This window comes from Camelus ferus, chromosome 15, assembly GCF_009834535.1.
Source record: "Camelus ferus isolate YT-003-E chromosome 15, BCGSAC_Cfer_1.0, whole genome shotgun sequence".
In the NCBI taxonomy this organism is placed as follows: domain Eukaryota; kingdom Metazoa; phylum Chordata; class Mammalia; order Artiodactyla; family Camelidae; genus Camelus; species Camelus ferus.
This window is the reverse complement of record NC_045710.1, coordinates 11,477,743-11,501,035: the sequence shown is the minus strand read 5'-3', so window position 1 is coordinate 11,501,035 and position 23,293 is coordinate 11,477,743. Positions and strand designations below refer to the sequence as shown.

The window sequence follows — 23,293 nt, the reverse complement described above, 5'->3', positions numbered from 1 at the left end:
TCATTGCTGGGTTAGTGTTTGGTGTGAGTCATATTTTTTATTCTGATGACTGTACATATTTAGAACAATATAAAGGGAGTCACCTTCTCTGTTAACTTCTGGGCTGTATTATTAAGAGTCACACAAAGAGTAGATACTTGACATTGGTTTTCTGTCTGAAGAATTATATCACCATCAACCCAGTTGTCCACAAACCCAGTATCTTTCTCTCTCTCTCCCACTCTTTTCACGAATACAGTTATGCTCCTGTATGATCTGCCTCCTAAATATCTCCCAAATATGTACAAGTCTCTGACTCCATGCTGTACCATTCTAGCCAAAGACAATATCACGTCTCATATGGATGATTACAGCTGCCTCCAGTCTTCTCTGTTTCCATCTAAATCCTCCTAATTCGTTGTCCAGAAGGATCTTTTGAAAATGCAAGTCTGATCAAGTCACTTCCTTTTAAAAACTTTCCATAGCTTCCTGTTGCTTTTAGGATCCAGTAAAACAAAACAAAAAATCCTTAACACTCCTTGTAAGATTCATCACAATGTGGAGCCTGGCTGCTTGCTACCTAACTCTTCAGCCTCATCTGATGCCATTCTTTCAAGACCCTTTTTAAGCTCCAGTTTCTCACCAGATTCACTATCACATCCAGCTCTTTGTACATGCTATTACCTGTGTTGGGAGAATTCTTTCTGTGCCTCTCTTCCCCTGGCCGACTCCCACTCCTACTGCAGATCTCAGCATAAATCTCACTTTGTCTCTGTCCTGAATTTCTCAGATTGCTAGATTCCTTGTTATACATGCCCACAGGAGCATAATCTTCCCCTTTATTCAAGCTGACCAACCTTTAATAATCTGTTTTGTTTTCCCTACCATAAATTCCATGAAAGAGACCATCTTCTTTTTGCTTCTAAAATTCTCCATTACAGGCTTGGCACATAATAAGCACTCAATTAGTCTGTTAAACTGGATTAACAAACTGTCTGTTGAACTGCGATTAACCATCACACTTTCTTCTTCTTTCGAGGCCCAAAGAGGCAATTTAAGAAATCTATTGAAAACAGACCTGCTCTTTCACATCCAGACTTTCTTAGTATACAGTCTCCCTCCTTGTAGGGTTTCTGATCCCATTCTACCTTGAACGTTGTAATTTGACTCTCAACCATGAAATCAGGTATTAAGGTCCAGATAGTACAGAAACTTGTCTTCTAAAGTTTAATAAAACATACTGAGTTTTTATGTTAAGAACATCTTTTAACATAATAGGAGCTTACATTTTTTATGTAATCAAATGACTACTCTTTTATAGTTTCTTGATAGTTTATTTCCTAGTACATCCAGGTTATAGCTCCTAGATTTTTTCCAACACTTAAAAAATTGAAGTCTTTAATAAATCTGGAATACATTTTATATAGTGTGAGATAGGGATCCAAATTTGTTTACCTCTAAATGGACAATCAGTTGTACCAGTGCTATTTATTAAATGAACTACACTATTCTCACTAAATTAAAAGTGCAAACTTTGTTGGTAATTAAAATCTCATGAAAAAATGAGATATTTTTGTGGATTCTCTATTTTGTTCCACTGGTCTATTTGCTTATTCCTATACCATATTAATTTCATTATGATGCTAGTATGTTCTGACACCTGGTCAGAGTGTTCTTTTTGATGTCTTTCTTGGCTATTTAGTCTTGAAAATGTAGTCTTCCATAGCTTTAAAACTTTAAAATCAGGTTAAACAACTTAATGTCTAAAACAAAAAATTTCTGTGGCATTATAATTGTTATAATAATATTTATATTTGTAAATATATATTTTATGCTGTTTTTTATTTGTTGTTATATTTTCTGTTCTTCAATAAGACTTTATAGTTGTCATCCATAAGGCACTTTGCTGCCTTTCCTAAAAATTTTAATCCTAAATATTTTATCATCATGGTTGCTATTGCACACAGAATATTTTTCCAATTTTCATTTCTGAGAGCTTTTTTGACAGACTAAAAGAAAAGGCTATTTGTTTTTTATAATTTATCTTATATCCAGTCTCCTTTTTAAATATTTATTCATTTTTGTTTATACTTGAAACTTTGGATTTTTCCCTAAATATACTCAGCAAAAAAAAGATCGCTTAAGCTCTTTCCCAATGTTTAGTCTGCTTATTTCATTTTTTAATCTGTTGCTTTTGCACAAATAAAGAACAATAAAAATCTTTCATTTTTTTCTGAGAGAAGGCAAGGTATAAATACACAGAGATAAATCTGTATCTATTCCTGAGAAAAGTGGCTCATTGCAAGATTTTTGCCCTATAACACACTTATACTACTTTAAAATTCTATGAGATCTACCTATGACATTCAGTAATAGTAGGTAGATCTGGAAGGATCTTAGAGACATTTGAGTTTAACCTTACTCATTCTACATATGATAAAACTGAGGCCCAGCAAGAGAAAGTGATGCAACCAAGATGAAAAGCCAGAAGCAAAGCCCAGACAAGAACACCCAAGATGTTATGACCCCTGGAACAATGCTCTTTATAAAAGACATTGTTGATTAGATCTTTAGGTGTGAATTTAAAACACTGGAGTTTTTTGTGATGATTTTTATATTACATTAAAAAAAACAATTTGATAATCTAAATTAAAATATTTATTATAACTTTAAAATTGTATTATTACTAGTCAGCAGAAGCTTTCCGTTTCCTTGAAAATTTTTTTTTCCTTCCTTAATAATAAAACCCCTAATTTATAGCAGGAGTTTTGCTAAATGTAACTAAATTCTGGCCAGTGGCATGTATGCCAACTATCAGGTCTAACTTAGGGAAGGGTCCTTAAAAGGGAAGGAAGCATCTTCATCCCCCCTTCCTACTTTACTGACAGCATATGTGATGGCTGCAACCACACCGGATCATGAGACGGAAGTGACATGTTAAGGATGGGGGAGGTAAAGGGAAGAAGGAATCTGGAGTCCCTGAGAACTTTGTGAAGCTCCCCTACCAGCCTTGAACTGACCATCTCTGGATTTCTTTACATAAGTGAGAAATAATCTCTTTTATTTAAGCCACTGTTATTTGGTATTTTCTATCATTTTAAGCTGAATCTAATTCTAACCGATTTGTCAGCAAAGTATAAGGCTGCAAGATCTTGCTCAAAAAAAAAAAAAAGCATAGTAGATATTTAATAGAATTCTGGTTATAGTCTTGAGAGCTTTAAATTGAAAATAATGATCATAATAATGATAATGATAATAACAGCTATGTATTGACTACTGTCGGCAGACTGTGGAGAGCAGCTAAGAAATGGACTGTCAAGTCAGACTTTCTGGTGTTGCCATTTATTGGCTCTGTGACTGTGGGCGTGTCACTTACTGCTTCTAAGTCCCTATTTCCTGTTTTTTATAGTCAGAACAATAAAAATTCTTCATGTGAGTTGTGAGCATTAGAAAAATAAATGCATGTAATGAAGTCAATATAAATTAACCACATGTAGTGTTATTGATCTTTTCATTAAAGCCATCATTACTACCACCTCTAAATTCCAGGTATCAAATGATACTTATGTGGCAATGTTTATTGCCACATGATAATACTGTCACATACGTATCATTATCTAAATTCTATGATAAAATAATTCATATAATTCAGAATATTTGGTGACAGAGCCTGATTACAAAATCCACATTTCTTTCCAATATACCGTTCTCGTATCATTTGCTAAATATTCTATAACCCTTTAACACACTGTCAGACACATGTATTTGAAAGTATTTTCTTGCCATTATTGTATACTTTGCTTTGGCTCCTACTCCCCTTCCCCATTGTCTAGCTAATTCCTAGTCGTGGTCCCTGAAGTTACCCCACTTCCAGCCCTCACCCAATGGAGGCTTGGGTTTGTGTGCCCCAGAAGTCTCTCATGATTATTCTTATTAGACTGTCAGTTATCTGTCTCCATCACTGGAGTGTGAGCTCTGAGAGAGCACAAACAATGTCTCATATCCTCAGAGTACACAGTAAGTGCTTAATAAATATTTGTTAAATCAATGAAAACCACTTTTAACTTCAGGAATTGTAGAGGCACTTGGGCAAGTTTAAAGACCCACATGTCTACATCACATGGAAACAATCGAGGGGGGTTGGGAAGAGTACTTGGACACACAGGTGCTTGTAGATTTCTTTATCTGGAGACTATTCTAGTGACCTGAGCATCAGAGTGTGGTTTTCTTGGAGATACACTGATATCAAAAGCCCTCTTGCCCTCGTTATTGGGGGTCTTGTGAATAATGGATAAAGTGGGAGATGCTAAAACCTGGGAGCAGGGCCCATTCCCCTCTTCTCAAAGAGAAATACAGCAGTCATCCTTCTCAAGGCCCAGCCATTGTAAACATGACTGAGTAGCAATCCCAGGAGGCTGAGTTGGAAATCTATACCTCAGTGGATTTCCCTGGAATCTGTTACTTCAAGCAGCTCAAAATAGGTCTCCCTGTTGCATTTCCTTACAGCATTGTGTATTTTTCTTCCATGCTACTTAATCTTATTTGTCATTGTATACTATTTTGTGATTATTTGTTTAATTTCTGTTTCCCTAACTGGATTCTGATCTCCATGAGCACAGGGATTGTGGCTGTTTTAGTTCACGTTCTATATCTAGTACTAGGCAAAGGATAGATGTTCAACAGGTATTTGTTGAAAGAAGGAGGGAATTGATGAACCAGAGAGATGGCACTTCATGTAAAAGCAACATAGTGAATATAAAAGCAGCAAGGTGAAGGAAGTGAGAAGGGCACAGATCAGCCTCAGAGTGTAGAGAGATCACTTACAAACTGCAGGACTTCAGGCAAATTATTTCATCCTTGTGTCAATTTCTTCACCTAAAGTAGAGCTAATATTATCTCATTGAATTATTGTGAAAATGAGTGAGATAATATGCGTGCAAAGCACCTGTGCAGTTGTTGGCACAGAGAGACGGTAAGTGGCATGAGTGTTTACAAACACTGCACATCTCAGCAGGCAGTCGTCTTCTTTTTCCTTTCTTTGGGGAGTTTTGGAACATTTGAATGTCATCAGGTGTAAAACTCTGTGAACTCAGATGAGTGAACTCTGGCAGATGTAAGGGTCTTTAGCCCCTGGAATATCTTCCCTATACAGCCAGAACTTCCCACCTCTCTATTCCAACTCTTAAACAAGTATTTGGGCCCCCTAGGTATCTACTGATTCATTCAATGTGTATTTATTGAGCATCTATGGTATATTTACCAGTGAACTTGGTTCTGAGAATACACTGGTGAAACAGAAGTTGAGTCTAAGGGCTTTGTTCTGTAAATAAGTCCTGGGAGGACCTAAGGGCCTTAATTATTCACATATCACTGTAAACAATAACGATGATGATTATCTGATACTGCACATTCTCTCTATCCCCAGCTCTGCCTGAGGTATGCTGCAAGTATAATCTGATTTAATCTTTACGATGACTATAAAAAGTAGACTTTCCATTTTTAGGCAAGGAAACAGAAGCCATGGCAACTAGCGTGTGATAATGTTGGGGTTTGAATTCAAGTCTGTGTGATGCTACAGCCATGATTTTCCTTCTAACACGATGTTTGGAAGTCAGTCACTTTTAGTGGTCTAATTGATTTAAGAAGTAATGAATTGGCATTATTTTATAATTTACTTTCTTTTATTAGGCTGTTCACTTTAATAAATACTGTTCTTATAACTGATGTAAAATATAAGTCCGTAAATGCTGGGTTTTCACACTGCCTGCATTTGGTATGGGAATCATTTAAAAATAACCTTAAAATGGGAGCAAAAGTCAGGATCCAGGAGTTTTTCTTTGAGACCAGGAGTGCCAAATTCATGGACCTTGAACACTGTAAGACCATGCATGTGCTTATATTGGCCAATTTGCTCCATGCTGTGTTTAAAAAAGCAACCATACTAGACAGGTCTTCTGATTGGTCAAAATGCCATCATTTTAACATGCATTTGACGGCTGCCCCACTTTGTTTAGCTTCTGCTTTAGACCATGAGCTTCTTGAAGGCAGACATTTGTTTTAAGGACATTTGAAACCCTGGAATCAAACTCAGTCTCTGGCATATGGTAGAAGTAGAGGGGTGTTTGCCATATGAGTAAGTGAAATTCTGTTGAGAGCCTCCTAGCCTCCTGGGAGTGCCAAAGTGGGGCACAGGGCTGGCCTGGGACAGAACAAACTCTGAATGTAGAAAACTTGTCATTCACCACCTCCTGGGAGCCAAGCAGTCTTATATTTAGTCCCTTCTAACAAAACTTGCTTTCAAGAAAAAAAAGTCAGACATTTATTTAACCTAAAACATATATGAGTGAATTCTGTTTTAAAGCACCCAACTATGTTCCGTGATGCCCCTTAGATGTACGGACCTAAGAGAGATCCAAAGATTAATAAGGCCCTGTGTCAGCTTTCTAGGAATTCACAGAGGAGTTGGGAAGAATACACTAGAAATGACAGTGAAGAAGAGGATGATAGTGGTGGCAGTAGTAATACTACTAAAGGCAAAGCATGCTATTAAAAATTGTAGAAAACAACGTTCTGAGATCTCAGCCTCCATAAGGCCCTCTTTCCTATTTCCTGCTCCAAAACAAGGTGACAGAAGTGATGAAATTTCAGGCAGCTGTAGGTAGGTTTTGCTCAGAAGAGGCCTTTCAGAGCTTCTGAAAGGAATGCAGCCACCTGCTGATAAAGTGGGCCCTGAAAACTACTACCTATTTTAGATAAAGTTTCCACAAAGGACTAAACGTTATGACTCCTCAGGCCTACTATTTCTCTAGGATCCCATTCTCCATCAGTAATCAGCAAAGCCTAGGTTCCAAGAAATTACTCATTCTGCTAGAGGTGCCCAGAAATCTACACCAAGGACATTGTCCAGGACATCCTTAAAACGGCAGTGAACTTTGTGCACAAAGATGTTCCCTTCAGTGGTATTTAAAAAGTTAAAATGTGTAACAGTAAGAGAATAGTGAAGTAAACCTCACTCATACATATGATGGTGTGTAATGTCTTAAAATTACCTTTGTGAAGAGTTTTAATCGCAAGGGTGGTGTTAAGGGGGAAAAAAGTAGAACACAAATTTTAAAGTAATAAGTAGTCTTAATTAGAAAACAGGAGAAAAATACAACCTATAAATAACAGATTGTAGGTGATTTTCATTCTTTTTCTGATTTTCCTTTTGTTTTGCTTTCTAAATTCTCTACAATGAGTATTATTCTACCTACTTAGAAAAAGTACTCAAAAAGAGCAAATCCTTGGCTTTCAGTGAAATTCATTTAAGAGCTGTCACATAAGAATAGAGACTTGAAGTACCAAATATTTGTTCAATGAATTATCTGGAATGCCAGCAGCAGCCCTCTTTAGTTCTAGTTTTTAGTTTTGTCAAATGAGTATTTTTTAACTGGATTTTTAAAAAAGCTTTTTGAAAGAAAAACTAATCTTTGTCTCCTTCACTTAATTAAAAAAGAAAAATTTTGCACCCATATCTAATTCAAGACAACCACAAAATTGGAATATTCTCACTGTTATAATGAGACAAACTCAATTACCATGATAACAATGAGTGAGTCCAAGTTAGTTTCAAATTCAGAGAAATAGCGTGATTCTTGGCTATCTACCACAGGAACCATTAAGTACAATTCAGAGAAGCTAGCTGGAATGCTGTATGAATTTTTGGCCTGCCTTCTATTATATCATCTCCCAGTGAGTTCCAATTCACAGATAATATAACTTTACAGACCTATGACAAAAATCTAAGTACTCCTTACCAGCAACCTCTGGTTGGCATTTTAGGAAGTGGCTCCAACATAACATAGAAGAAAACTGCTGACTTTCACATTTTCTAAATAAGCAGGTATAAGCTCTACAAGAACATTACGTTACTGTCATTGGGCTATGAGCCTTTATAAATACAATGTTCTGAACCCTAACATCCATATTCTACATAAAGTACCCATTAACTTCACAAATGGCTTTAGATGTACCCAATTCAAGAGACAGCCTGTCAGCTATACTCAGTTCTATACTTCTTCATTATGAATTCATTGAATTTCTCAATTTAAATTAAAGGCTCTGAGAACAGCAAATACTACCTCATTATTAAAAAAAAAAAACTGAGTATCAATTAAATATAGGTTTCTGCTAGGCATTTAATATGTATTGTCTCTGGTTTTTACAATTTTGTGAGACAGGTTATAATTTAAAATTGACAAATGAGAAGACTGAGGCTCAGAGACATTAAATTATTTGCCTAAGGCCACATAGCCATTAAACGGAGTCAGAATTCAAATTTGGCTTTGATTTATTGTCCAATATTATTTCCATTTTCCCATGTTGCCAATGTCTGATCTGTAGGTTATTTAGATAATCTTATTCAGAAATTCTATTTCATACCCTAAGAAAACCGGGACCTCGAGGAATAAAGTGACTTGCCCAAGTTCATAGGAACAAAAAACCCCTCAAATCTGAATCACATTAATTGCCTCTTTGTGTTTTTAAAATTATACTACTTCTGTAAAGTTATATTAACCTCTGCTAACTTGATATCACATTTTAATTTTTTCTATTATTTTTAATTGACATGAAGTTAAAAATATCTTACAATATTGTCATTTTTCTGAATTTGAGATCATTTTAAAGTCACAAATTTCGTTCCTTTTCATGTGGGAAACCATACAGAACATGTCAGTGGGGAGGACTCAGAGCCATTAATCACTAGCCACTTTGGCACAACTGTGGTCAAATTTCCAATCCAGAAACAAAATGAGAGTGATCTCAAGAGATCAGTAGCCGAAGCACGCCAAGAAGATTCCTCAAGCTTCTTGGCCTAGTGTTCCATTTTTTTCTTTTAATTTTTTTTTTTTTTTTTTTAGGAAAAGAAACTAATATTCACTGGAGACCTTGTACCAGAGACTGTTCTAAGTACTTTTATAGACCTTATGTTATTAATCCTTGCAGTCAATCTCAGGAATATACTTTTCATTTTCCAAGTTAGGTAACTTGTTCAGAGCATCTAGAATTATCTTTGAAGCCATGTACATTTTATCCATACCATACTTCCCTCTAGTGAAAAGCATGTCTTCTATAAAACAGGTGTGATCTACTAGCCTACTGGGATACCTAGACCTTATTCGGATCCTGATTCAGATAGACTATAGCAATACTTATGAGTTTGGAACATTGACTAGGTATTTGACGATGGTAAGTAATTTTTTGGGTGTATAATAATATTGTGAACATGTTTTAAAAAGTCCTTCTAGATATGTATTTAAATATTTATAGATGCAATGATATTATGTCTTAATTTAAGTCATTGGAGGGGAAGGATGGCTATGGAAGTGAAGCAAAGTAGCTTTAATAATGGTTAAAGCTGGGTGATGGGTACATGGGCGTTCATTACATGATTCTCTTCAAATTTGTATGATTTCTATAACAAAAAGTTTTTTGAAAAAAGGAAAAAAAAAAAAAAGCCTGTGTAGATATGCAGAGAGAGTCCTGGATTTAAGTAACTCCTTTATCACTTAGTAGCTGTGTGATCTTGAACAAATTACCTTCTGAGACACACAGTTTCTTAGTCATAAAATGAAGCTTACTCTGCAGACACTTACCTTGCAGAGCTGTAATGTGGATTCAATGAAGTAACACGTGTCACTGTGCAACGCAGTGCCCTACTCACCCTAAATTCTTTACACCATTACTATTTAACGTTATCACCACGCATAAATTATCTCTGCTTTCATTTCTTGCTCTCCTGATTTAACCTAAAGATAACTTCCAACATTCGCATAAATCTGATTGTGGTTAAGAGCCAAAGATAAATGAGATAAGCCCTCTGTGTCCATGGTCATCTACAGAGCACTTCTTTGGAAGAATATCATTCTTTTCCAGGTTCTCCTGTACCATTAGTGACCTGGATCCAGACCACCTTCCTGTGCCACTCCAGTTTACACCAGTTTCTTCTTCCCAATACCTTATACCAGCAATTCTGGCCTATATCTCTTGTTTTATGAATGAATCACTGGCCATTTTGTATTGTTCCTTTTATAACCAGTATCGAATGGGTTGGCTAGATTTTATTTTCTCATCACTGCCTCAAACATGCTCTCCTGTGTCCCCCTTTCCCATTCTGGGATGATATATTGGGCTGATCTATATCTTTTCAGGTCACTTTCAGGTATCAGAAAAGTGGTTGGTTCTAGGTATTAACAAATTCAGTCTAATTTCAATGTAAATTTCCACTATATATCCAACCCACTCTCTCCTTTCTCAGCTCACTTTTGAACTAGGCAGTGGAGAAGAGGTTGTAATCTGGCTTTTCATCCTGCTTGCATCCCTCCTCCATTGTCTGCTCTGCTGCTTCTAGGGAGGGGTCAAGAACGGGAGGGTATGCAGGAAATGGGAATTCCTTACTTCCCATGCAGGAATGGGAAAGTCTTACTTCACTGATACTAGTGTGACCTGGCTATCGACACCCTTTGTGAGTACGATGCCCAAATGCTGCTTCGCATAATTCTGGGTATCTGTGAGCTCTTTAATAGCTGGAGATTTGCAAACTCTACAATTTATTGATGGGGCCGTGCACGGTTGACTTGCTCCTACTCCTCTTCAGCTGTCCTCCAGGGGCCACCTCTCTAAAGGGGACCTCAAAACTTATCAGACATATCTCCTTTCAAGAGACTTCCAGTTTCATAGGCAACCTGGCACAAACACAAGTGACTGTGAGTCAGATGTGATAAGAGGCCTGAGAGGTAACTGTCAGCTAGAATGAGTAGGGAACAACTCCCAGGGAAGAATCAGACTTTGATAATCAGAGCCGCGAAAGCTCACGAGAAATAATTGCTATTGTCCCTGAGGAGATGCCATTGTCCCTGTTGGCCTGCACTGAGAGGCACAGAGCTTGTCCAAAGTGGATTCCCTTTGGACACATGCACATGTGGGTCTCTTCTTTTTCCCCAATCGGTTTTCACTGTCCTTACATTGTTCAGATCTGTATACACATGATGAATCCAGGAATGAAGGCCCAGCTGCCCTCACAGACCTCCCGCATCAGGATAAAAATCTCATTTCCAAAGCTTCCCTGCTGGAACAAACACACGGGCATGACCATGGTTGCCTTTCTTCCCACTAGAGTCTCTCTGAAAACTGAGACATGTTTACGCCACTGAGAAAGGCTGTGAACCCAACTACAGCATGAGAAATCCTGAGACAAATAGAGAAGATGTCTCTCAAATATTAAGTAATTTAGGTTTTCTTTCCAGAATTATTTTTTTTCAAAATCATTTTTTCAGCTTAACTGTGTGAAGACCTGGTTACAGTTGCCATATATTTGTCATTCTATCCTAGGACCTGAGACGGGGGAGGCTAGGGGACAGGGGGCTTATTTTAGCAGATATAACCTCAATGCAATGATCTGCACAAGATCAATACTTTGATTCTTAAATTATACACATTTTAAATCAAAGCTGGGGGGAGAGTATAGCAGTGGTAGAGTGTGTGCTTAGCATGCACAAGGTCCTGGGTTCAATCCGCAGTACCTCCTTTAAATAAACAAACAAACAAATGCACCTAATTACCTCCCCCCAAGTTAATTAATTAATTAAAAAATTTTAAAGATAAACTAAAATTCTGAAGTTGAATGATAATCACAAATTTCTTACGATTACATGGCACTATACGGTGTACAGAGTATGTTCAAAGTCATCTCAATCTCACAATAATTCCTAACTAGGGAGGGTAGGCAGTCCCATGTTTATTTTCATAGGACAAAACTAAAACTCAGAAAAGTAAAGTAACTTTTCCAGGGTTTCACACTTATAATAACTAACGCATAGTTGTGATGCCTCAAACGCACAATTAAGGACTCCTAGTCTTAGTGTACTTTTCATTACATACAGTTTAGTTTTTGTCCCTCTTTTCCAACTAGGGTCTTCAGAACGACAGGGAGATGGTAATTAACGTATTTTAACATAAGTTCTCTGTGCAAACAGGTTTGGAAACAAGATTAAACAAAGCTGAATGGATACTAGGGTCTTTACAACAGGACCACTCAGGCTTATTAATATGAAAATGTGCACTGAAAATATTTAAGAATGGGATGTAGGAAGCACTACTTGCCTCAAAAAAGGTTTCCACAGAACTCTTTGAGGGGAAGTAACTATGAGAGTCTTGGAAATAATTCTTTAAAGAAACAATGTCTAAAATGTCCTTAGCACCAAATTTAAACCTTCCCTTTCAACTCTGCCACTTCACCTAGAATGAGAAAACTTTCAAAAGGCCTTCCTTTTAATGCCATCTCACAAGCACTGATTTACAGTAAAGCTGTTTGCTCTTGAGTATTTTGCTTACAAATGTAAAATAATCTATGACAATACATTGAACTGACTGTGTGCGTATCATGTATGTGTGTGAGTGTGTGTGTGTGTGTCTGTATGTGCACCGCTCCCTCACTCCCACTTTGAGAGTCGTTCTCCGCTCTTAGCCAACGTGCATTAGTGTCCACTTCGACAGACAAATGCTCTGAGAGGCTAACCCTGACTCAAATAGGCTCTGCAGCATGCACTGTGTGCTCCACTAAGCAGTCCCTTTCTGCCATTTATTTGATGTTACTTGATGGACATTTGATGGACAAAAAGTCTGTAAGTGACAGTGCTAGACCTGACACAAAGAAGTGAAGTAAGGATGTCATCAGAATGTTTCAAATGCACTCAAGTCACCTCGGAGGAAAAGGTAAAGGAAGGATAAAGTGGAAGACAATTAAAGACTGGCAGATCTGCTCTGACATAATTTATGAAGAGCCCTGTAAATCACTGGATGGGGGAGGATTGCTCATCGGTTGCACATTTAGTCATTAGGAGCTCTGGGAACTTCAGTAGGAGGCATGTCTTAAATGAATGGAAGACTTTCCCAAACAGATTCAGGAACACAGGTCTACGCTAGGGTGTTGATTCAGTTAGTATACCTTCTCCAGGACCACACTCACCGTGCTACCTGGAATATGTGTATTCTCTATTATTTAACCATCAGCAAGTTAGGACAAATATACTTGGAAAGAGCAGAACACTTAGAACGTGAGACCAGGAGAAATGGTGAAACGTGGGAGGGAAGGTAGAGGTCTGGAGGGGGAAGAAGAATTATTTATTATGCATTAAGCTCTTTTAGGTGGTATATAAATACATATACGGTGTCCTCAATTTTCCTGTAAGGTAAATATACTATTCCATTTTCCCATTTCCCAAGTGAGAAAAAAAGAAAGTTAATTATCAAGTTAATTAAAACTAAAAGTCCTGCCTATTTCTGTGAATCATCGAAGACTCCAACTACACAAAAGAACCTCAGAATTTGTGTGCAACTTTTGTAGATTTCAAAGAGAGAAAAGGATGCTCCTTTTTATCTACAGATAAGAAATATACTTGAAATTCCCCTAGTAAACAGAGCAGGAAATGGGAGGAGGGAGGAAAAAGCTAGGGAGAAGTGAAAAGGCTCTTAGAAAAGCTAAAGACAATAAGGTCATTTTGGATTTGTGTGCATGTGCGTGTAGAGGGGCTAGAAACAAGTTTTTGGTTCAGTAGGAAAGAGGAGTTGGTAGGTAAATTTTCCTCATCATAAAAGCCCTGAGAGAAAAGAATGAAAGAATAGATCATATGAGTCCTCCCACAGATACACACTGAAAGGTTAGTCATGAAATTAATTGGAGTAATAAGGGAGGTGAATGGAGAGTATCAGAAAGAAATTCCTTTTTTGGAAGGTTTATTAAAGGATAGAAGTATCATCGCATAATATTTAAACAAAGGCAGGGCTCTTGAAATGTTTTCACTGAGTTTCAGTGACCCCCTGGAGGCTTGGGTGGGCAACAAAGGCCACATTATTTAGCCACATTGGAAAATAATTAATAGAGAATCTTAAAATGTATCCAATAAAGAGACAAGCTTAAAAAATGTGCTCTCAGTTCCGTATTCTGTTGTGTCCAATCATATGCTGGTATTATATGGTAGGGAGATGATGGCAAAGGAAAGGAAGAATGGAAAGAGGATGCGCTTAAATAACGAAAAAGAGAAATGGGAAGTTTGAGGTCTCAGTGTAGGTGTTTCTTCTAGAAATTCTCTCTTCTCTGCATCTACATCACCTTTTTATTTCATTTGACTTTACTGAATGGCACTTATCTTTCTCATTAGGCATAAATTCCTTGAAGGCTGAGATTGTATCTTATTTACTGTTGATCCCGCAGTGACTACACGGTGCTTGGCATATTTACTTAATAGACATTTGTTTTACAAGGTAGGTTAAGCACTGTTAACTGTTCACTGGTCATAGCTCAATTCCTTGTTCAGAGGTTCCATTATGAGGGGGATTACTACAACCCAGAGACAGAAGTGCTTCATGAACTATTGATTTCTGATGAAAGGGGGATGATAATGATGATAGTTATAACTATCATTTACTGCACATTTTCAATAATGAGGCATTATATTATATTCTTTACATATATAGTCTTCTATTTTCTGTTCACAAATTCTGTGAATTGCTATTTTAAATGGAACCTGAGGTTGAGAGGTCAAACAACTTATTCAAGGTCATAGAACTAATAAACTACGGAATTGGGGATTTTTATCTAAGTGTATCTAGCTTGAAAACTACTGCTTACACTTCCTCTCATAATTTCTTTTCAGCCAATTGAAACCTTGGTGAGAGCTGAGAAATTTCTCTATTCACAAACTAAAGATGGGAGAAAACTGAATGGATGGTTTTCATCTCACTCTGAGGAATAAAGACTCATAAACATTTAAAAGAAAAACTAACAATTTTGCTTAGAATTTAAAATTATTTCACAATTTCTTTTTTATTTCTCATGAAATTTCCCACATGAGCAGGAAAGCAAACACCAAGCACCTTATGTGTAAATTTCAGAAACACTTGAACTTCTGGAATAAACAAAATGGATAGTCCTTCATTAACTCGTAACATCAAATGCCAAAGAATTCCAACAAACAGAAATTGTTAACTAAAAGCCAGACTTACACAGCACTATTTCATACATTAAAAATAAGATATTGTATTAATAAGTGTATCAACTTTATTGATAATGCTTAATGGGTCTCCAATGGGAAATTTTTATTTAAGATTGGGTTTCAGTAAATCAGAAGTAATCACACTATTCACAAATAAATAAAACCAAGCCAAAATATAAAACACCAGAAACTCCAGTAGTACCAGAATCTACTATTCTAAGAAGTCTTCAACTGCAATAAACATTCTAAAGCCTGAAACAACAGAAATATTAGGATCTACTTGTTGGCGTTGGAAAAAATTCAGCCAGGCTGCAAAGCACATTTAACATGTTAATAATTTGCAAAAAAATCTATTTACATTGAGCTCTTCGAAAGTTCATAGTCTTTCAGAGCCTAAGAGATAATAAACAAGATCCAAAGAAAGGAGAAAAAATGCATTTAAAGTGACAGATTCCTATTTTCAGAAAAGTCCCTATATGAGCAAGAATAAAGAGAAACTGGATTCATTCTACAGCTCTGTAACAATTGCAAGTAAATTTAACTGATTTGTTAGCACTTTGCCTTTACGAGTAAAAGTTCATAAAAATGAAATCTTTTTAAATTAAGAGAGCCTCTACTTTAAAAAGTTCAGCAATTATTGTATTAGATATATTAAGCTTGAAAGCCACTTGGTGAATGAGAGTACACCAAGTTTATATTGCAATTTTGAACAGAAAGAAATAGATTGTTCACCTGAAAAGAATCCAATAAATGGTTAGAAATGCAGTGCATTGTCTTTAAAAAAACGAAAAACAACAACAACAACAACAACAACAAAAACACAGCAAGTCATCTGTGTTAGCACTGCAGTGAAGTAAGGCAACGGAGAAATCCAGAGAAAACATAAGGATCACGACAAGTCGCCTGACTTGCATGCTTTAAGTCAGCTGATAAGGGTATAGAACATCTCTTTAACGTATTCACAGGCACCTTATTATTAAAGTGTCAAACTGCTTTGAGGATTCTTCAGTAATTTGCTATTCCATTTCTGTTTCATTCATTAAGCAGTTTCTAAAGCACCCCCAAGATCCCATGTGTGGAGTTCTCAATGAATGAAGCTGGAAGCAACTCAAACTATTTTGATTCACTTAAGAGAGCATAAGCTATCTTTAGAAACAAACTGTAAATGAGAAATCCAGTGTTATGGTCCCTTCACCATGTGCACACGTTCAAATAATTCCATAGTTCAAGAGACCCATGATCTAAGTAAATGGTGTACATATCTACCATAATCTAGGTTTACACTCCCTCTTTGACATATGGATATCAATTCTTGTAAATATGCAAAAATAATTTATATTTTTACCCAAGAGATAAAATGGAGTATACTCTGTAAGTGGATTAAAAAGCGTGCTGAAAGGTATTAATATAGTGCTTTTATATCTTTACTGAAAATAAACTATAAGATAAACTTTAGTCCTTTTTCTTTTAGTAACGTAAAGATATTTAAAGCAGTGTTAACTGTGCACATGCTTTTAGTAGAAATTATTTAATTTCTTAACATAATTAACAAGGTACATATAACTAATTCTTATTAGAACAAATCTCTGAGAAATATTAGAGTATCTAATATAAAATATAAAAGACATTGTAGTGGTACTGTGGAAATATGAAAAAGATCATTAAAATTTCTGCCTTTGTGAAATGTGCTTTTACGTCGTAGGTATGTCCTTAAGATAAAAATGTTCCTTACTATACTTTGTTTTTTATGTACTGAAGGGATGGATTAGGTAATTTATATGGATCCCATCCAGTTCATATACTCTATTATGTGAATAAACCACTAGGATAGCAGAAATATCAATTGTTTATTAATTTATCTCAAAAATAAAATAAAATACAATAAAATAATAAAATAAAAAAGTAGTCTCTATGCCATTTGATACATTAGAAAATTAATTTATTTCTGTCTACTAAATGTAACTGAGATGCACATTGTCAATTTCTATCTTAGATTAAATGCATTTGATCCCTTCTGTAAGAAGAAACTCCCTGTCTTCCTAAATAATCACTAATCATAGGAGTATAAAAATCACTCATACAAAGAAAAAGACCTTTAGAACGACATTAAACATATTTTGCTCTTGCGAATTAGGAAACCACACATTTGGTATTGATACTATACTGTCATTCTATGAAAAGTCCCCAGGGAACTCCTCAGCAATGTTTGGGAATGCATACCTATATACAACCCAAACAGAAAACCTACAGCTTGCCCAGGACAACAATTCTAATCATGCTATCTTATTACAAAATGAGATTCAAAGCACAGCAAATCAAGGCAGGATATTTAGCAGCTACCAGTCACTGATGTCTGCAGAAACTGTGTGGTGTTCAGAACAGCTTGGACATGCCTGTTTTCAGAATGGGGCAGCAAGACCAGGTGACATCTGACCCAAGAGCATTTGTTAGGGACAAACTCTGTCCAAGACAGAGCTCATCCCAACTCAGTAAAGGTTTACCATGAGGGGAGTGGTTAAATAATTGTTAATTGGGGAATGTGGTGAGAAGCTCGCCACCTTGCTTCCTTGGCTTCCTGAAGAATTTCCAAGGGCATTTAGCTAATCTTTCAAATGAGGAAGAAACTCAGATCCTGTCTTTCTCAAGCTTCCCCCAAGGCCTCAGCTTTTTCAGGTTAGAATTCCTGGCATTTCCCCCAAGGGGACCCTGGTGGTGGCTTGGTCTCTTTCTGAGTGCCTAGGAGATTATACTTTTGAGGAAGAAACAGGAATGCCTGCATTATCTTTAAAAGGCCTAGAGCTTTATTGCATAGACATTCAGGAAATTTTTATGGGTGAAAGGGAGAAAATGAGGGAGAAATAGAGAAAGCAAATGAATGGAAAAGAGAAAAACAAAAAAAGGAAAGAAAGAGAAGGGCAAATTAGGACGGTATTATTGCCTGTTTTGTTGTCCCTGTCCAGCAAGATGGAGCTTTGAAAGAGCTAAAGATTTAAAAAAGCAGCTGCTCTGCTCTCTTTAGTGCCTGCTTCTAAAGAAGCAGGTTGAATCAATCAAGCATCTTCTTTCAGTCTTCCTGACCAACCCTCAATCCCCTTCTCTGCAGGTGGCTTCATCTGGAGGATTTCCATCAAGACTGGAGACAGCTGAGCACCTTGGATTTGGGTTCTGCCTTCTAGGAGCCAGAGGAGAGCTGGCAGAGCCCACTGTGTGTTTACACTGCAGCTTCCTCACTGCACCCCGTCCCAGCGCCTGCAGCTGCAGCAGTTCTGGAGGAGATGAGACAGGTAGAAAAGAGGGGAAGATGCCTGCAGTATCTCAGATGGCTGGATTCCCTGGAGGATTCTGGGGAATAAAGCAGAGAGCGGACGGAGATGGGCAGGGACAGTTTTCAAACAGGATCTGAAGATTCAGACTGGCTTGCCAGTTCTCTCCAAAAACTCCAAGGATTGCAAAGAAATTGACTGAAGTGTCAGAAAGTGCACGCTAAACATCTAAATGAGGTGGGTATATCAGACGTGAGGGGCAACAGAAAAGAGACAGAAAGAGACCTCACAGAAAAAAAAAAAAAAAAAAAAAAAGAGAGTGGTGTGAAAAGGAACCCTTGGGACTCTCTGAAAAGATGTGCTAGGGAACAGGCAATTATTTGAAGATTTCAGCAATGTTACTGAGGATGCTAAAAGTGCAGAGAGGGGGGAACACTTCTACTCAACATTATTTTTTAATTCTTTATTTCATAAACTAGAAGTTGATTGAGTTCCTCGTAGCTCCATGGCTCCAGGCCTCAATTTCCTCATCTGGGAAACAAGGGGTTTGGGTTAGACGCTTTCGAATGGGACCGTCTATAACTGTCAGCCTATAAACCAGGGTATCTAAGAGCAAATATCTATGAGCTTTCGTACCAGGTTTCCCCTTCTTGCTCCACCACCTATTTATCAATGCAGTGCAACACCTGCTGCACCTTTCAGGGAGCTGATTCCAACTCTCAGTGATGACACGGAGTATGGCTCAGTTATGACAAATGATTGGTGCCCCTGCCCTGGAGTAAAGAGGGGAGGAACAGGGAAATGGTATGATTTACACTTTGGGTTTCCAAGGACAATGTATTCTCAAATTTTCTATGTCACATTTCATCCACTTGAATAAATTAAAAATTCCTTCAGAGGGTTCCATACAATTGGACTGACTAAAGGGCCGAAAAAGTCCTGTAATGATCTGTCCTATCTAGGGTAAAATTTATTTCATTTCATGCCAGAAACTGGATCTGCTTTTTTCCATGGAAACCCAGCACACACTGGCCACACTCCTCTCCTGTCCGCCTGTCTCATGCCATTCTGCCAGTCTGCTTCAGTGCAGCGTTTTTCTGGGGTTATTAACACCCAAGCTGAATGAGAGTGTACTCATGAGTGAGGTGTTCAATGATGCAGGACCCCCTCCTCCCCCCTCCAATGACAACAAACGCACGTAGGCAGTATAAATGGTAGTGAGGGTAAAATGGGCTTTTCCAAGAGTTTCATTTTTTATTTGTCTCAATGTGAAATTCCTTTAAATTAAAAAAAATTAATATGTAGAAATACAACTCTCTTGCTCCTCTTGTCTTCAAGTGGGATGTAATACACAGACAGTATACATATGTTCTTTCTACACCCACTAGCACTTCCATTTCAATTCAGTCTCCAAAATATGGACAGGAGGGTAACTCTAGAAAAATGGATTCCCACTCTGGCATCTCACAGGGCACCAATCGATCGGGCAGTGCTGAGCACTCACACGGAGCATCACCGTTTCCTGCCCCCTCCCCCAATTCACCAGCGCCCCTGATTTCCACAAGGGGTTTGACCTTGCAAAGACCCTGCTTCCCTTTCTGGGAGAGGAACAACCCGTTTTAACTCAAAACACGAAACGACCTTTCCTCCTTTCAAGAAACACTACCAAAGGTAAAACATCTAGGTTTACATTTTTCAACCCTGCATTCAAGAATTCGAATACGGGATGAAAAGGCAGGTAACTAGTTTGGGTCTGACGGTCTCCATTCGGCGGCTCTGAATCTCAGACTGTTCAAAATAGACGGCTGACCGGGCGGTTGAACATCTTTCCTTTTTCTGCCCACTCACCATCGTGACAAAAAATTAAAGCCGAAAAATTATCTACCCATTTCTAAATACTAACGGAGAAATATACTTATTTTGCGCCTAGCTTTGTGGTTCTAGACACTGGCATCCCACTTGGAAACCAACCCTGGTGTCCACACCATCTCGTCCACTCAGTTTTACTTAGCAAACACGTTCGCTGCTCTTCCACGGTGAGAAAAATGGTGCACCAGCCCCACGGATGACAGGTTGGTACTTGACTGCGACTTTCAATAGTTTTATCAGCAACCAGAAAACTTCCCAATCGGTCAATTAGCTACTTAAATCTGTGTAAGGAAATCTTCCTATTTATAGACAAACTTTAAAAAGCACCTCTGTTTCACCTACCTTAAATCTAGCCTGAGACAATCCCCCAAACACGCCGCATATAAACACTTCCCTTCCCCCACCCCCATGATTCCAAAAGGTCCCCCATGGACTAACAGCACGTTCAGATCACCAGCATTAACCAAAGCAATAGGCAGCATGCATTTAGATGGATCTATGCAAAGCAAAGTATGTGACAATAGTCAAAGCATCTCCCAGACAACTGGCTGCACTACATATGCAGAAATGCAACGAAGATTGTATTTTCCACTTACAGTTATAGCGCTGCGCCCGGTCACTTAACGAAAACGACAAAACTCAATAGTTCTTTATAAATAAATATATGTATGTATATATTCAATTCAGATAAACGGTTAAGCCGTCTCTCTGTGTGGTCCTCTCGCGCTTTTTTTCCCTCTGGAGCTCTAGGCTGCTTAAATCTCTCTTGGATAGCGCCTTGCAAGCCCAGCCGCCGCCGCTACACGCTCCGGTAAGTCTCTGCTGCAGATTGGGAATCCCATAGAAAATCTAGGGTCCCTGGAGCTGGATGCGCAGGCGCGCGAGCCGCCGCCTCTCCAGGCACCCCCTCCCCTTCTCCTTCCTCCCCCTCTTCCTCCCGCTCCGCAGCACCAGCTTGGAGAGCTCGGGAGCGGGTGACCAAAAGCAGCCAGGCATTGACGCATGCTCAGTTGGAGGGGCGCGGAGTTTCCGCAGGTGGATTCCATGTCTCCAGATTTTAGCAGAAACTCAAAAGGAAAGTAGATTTGAAAAGGGAGCCTGGCCAAAGGAGCAACCTGCACCTGGACAGGCAGAGCGAGTTGGTCTCACCACGCCCCGCGGTTGCCCAGCGTGATGGTGAAGGCTGAGGTCAGAGATGGGACATGTGGAACCTGCTTTTCCCGCTGCCCTCAGCCCTAGAGGCCCCCGCCCATCCTCTGTCAGGCTATAAGGTGAAGGAGAAAACTGTAGAAATCCCTTTCTCCGAAGGAAGCGTTCCCAGCTAGCTGTGAGCGCGTCTCCCCGACTCCCTGCGATGATATCCTTATGGTGGGCACTCTGCTTGGGCCGTTTCTTCCGAGCATCTTATACTAGGAGTACTGGGAGCCAGGCCTTGTAGTACTCCAGTTCTCAGGAGGGTCCTGGTCCACAAGGCATTGGAGAAATGTGCGTTGAAGGGAGCTGGTCTGAAGCTTCTTGCCCTGGGTGACCTTGGACGAATCGCGCTAACCATCAATAAACGTTTAATAAGCGCCTTCTTTATGCACTTAATAAAGGTTTACTGAATATGCTTGGGGTGGGGTGGGGGGCAGTGAAGGAGAGGGAATGAACCAACCTTGGAATCCAGGGTAGAGGTCTTGGACCAAGCCATCTTATAAAGCCCCCTTTTGTGTCCTTGAAGTGCGCATACGTTTGCCAGCCCTCCCCCGATTCCAACTGTACTTGCCAAAGCCTAGAAGACTTGGCAAGGAATAGTGCCCAGCCAATGTTTGGGCGCCTCCCTACCAGGAAAGCAATGAGAATTCCCACATGTTCCCAACCTGATCAATTTCCTCAAGTGTGTTGTTTGTATATTCATTTAACAGTTATTCATTGACCGTCTGCCTATTGACTTTAGACACTTTAAATGCTTTGAGGATAAAGGCAGTGAACAAAATCCCTCTTGAGATTTATATTCAGGTGGAATTTTATTTTCAAGAGAGGGAAATTCAGAAGGCGCAGTGAAGATGGATGTTCTCTTTAAGCAGAGCTTTACAATTTGCAAAGTGCCTTCAAACACCTTATTACGTCCAGGAAAACCAGTTAACCCTTCGGTTCTGAGGACACCAAGAGTATCTCCCTTGGCAAAAGGGCTCCATCTCCGCTGCTAGGAGACAGCCTACCCCTGGCTGTTGGGGTGGGGGTGGAGGGAGTTGTCCAGCTTGGAAGAAGCAGAGACTACGTATGCCATGGCCGAATAAAGCTCCGCCCGAGGAGTCTCTGGCTTTGGAAGGCTTATACTAGGTGAGGGCCTCTGGCAGTGACGCCTAAGCCGCTACCTCACGGTCAGAGCCATCCTGGCCGGCCCACAGCCCAGGAATGCGCTTCCTTGGGCCAGACGCCTCGGGCAGGTGGCGCTGAGCTGAAGAGCGCTCTCGGGACTCTCGGGACTCTCGGGACTCCCGGGACAGAGCTCGCCCGAGTGCCCTCCCGGCGGGGCTCTTCCGCGCGGTGCTGGTGACCGCGGAAACCCGGAGCGTGGAGTGGCGCGGAGCAGGGCACGCGGCCCCGGCGCGCTGCCGCAACTCAGCAGGTTCCGAATCTGGCGGGCACCAGCCCTGCGCTCCCCGCCCGCAGTGCGCACTGCGCAGCCGGGCTCGCCCGGCCCAGTCGCTGTTTCTCTGGATGGGGTGGGGGCAAAAGTCAGTCAGTTCTAGATAAGTCGCTTTGGTTGGCCATGGAGACAGTCTCCTAAGCTTTCAAAGTAATTTCCCGTCTTTGTCCACTCCCCCTACTGAAGCATTTTGCGCCAGCTCTCTGGTTTCTCTCTAGAACAGCCTCCGCACTGCAATCTGCATCAACCGAAGGGGTCACGGTGCCATTTTTCCGCTTCGAAGATATGTTCCTATTTATTGCGCCCCAGAGGCCTCCTTCGTGGCAGTATTAGGTGTTAGATAACTTACTGACAACTTGTGTTTAGGAAAAAGGAACACTGATACTTTAAGCCGCGTTCTGCTGTAGGGGAGATTTGATTCCGATGCGTGCTTTTTTGTGAAGCAGCTTTGTCTAATTGGGCAAGCAGATTGTTGTTAGTCGTTTCCACTGAAGCTTTGTTTGGCGTCCTTACTGCGA

At 39.3% G+C, this 23,293-nt stretch overlaps 1 protein-coding gene across 1 annotated transcript in view; it reads right to left on the bottom strand.

Annotated features, from left to right (window-relative positions):
* Positions 1 to 21,073, bottom strand: part of VSNL1 (visinin like 1) — a 101,029-nt gene extending 79,956 nt beyond the window's left edge. The window contains exon 1 of the mRNA XM_006191380.3: positions 20,740 to 21,073. The gene's annotated coding sequence lies outside the window, so the exon portion shown is untranslated. The remainder of the gene's footprint in view (positions 1 to 20,739) is intronic.
* Between the last annotated feature and the right edge of the window lie 2,220 nt (positions 21,074 to 23,293).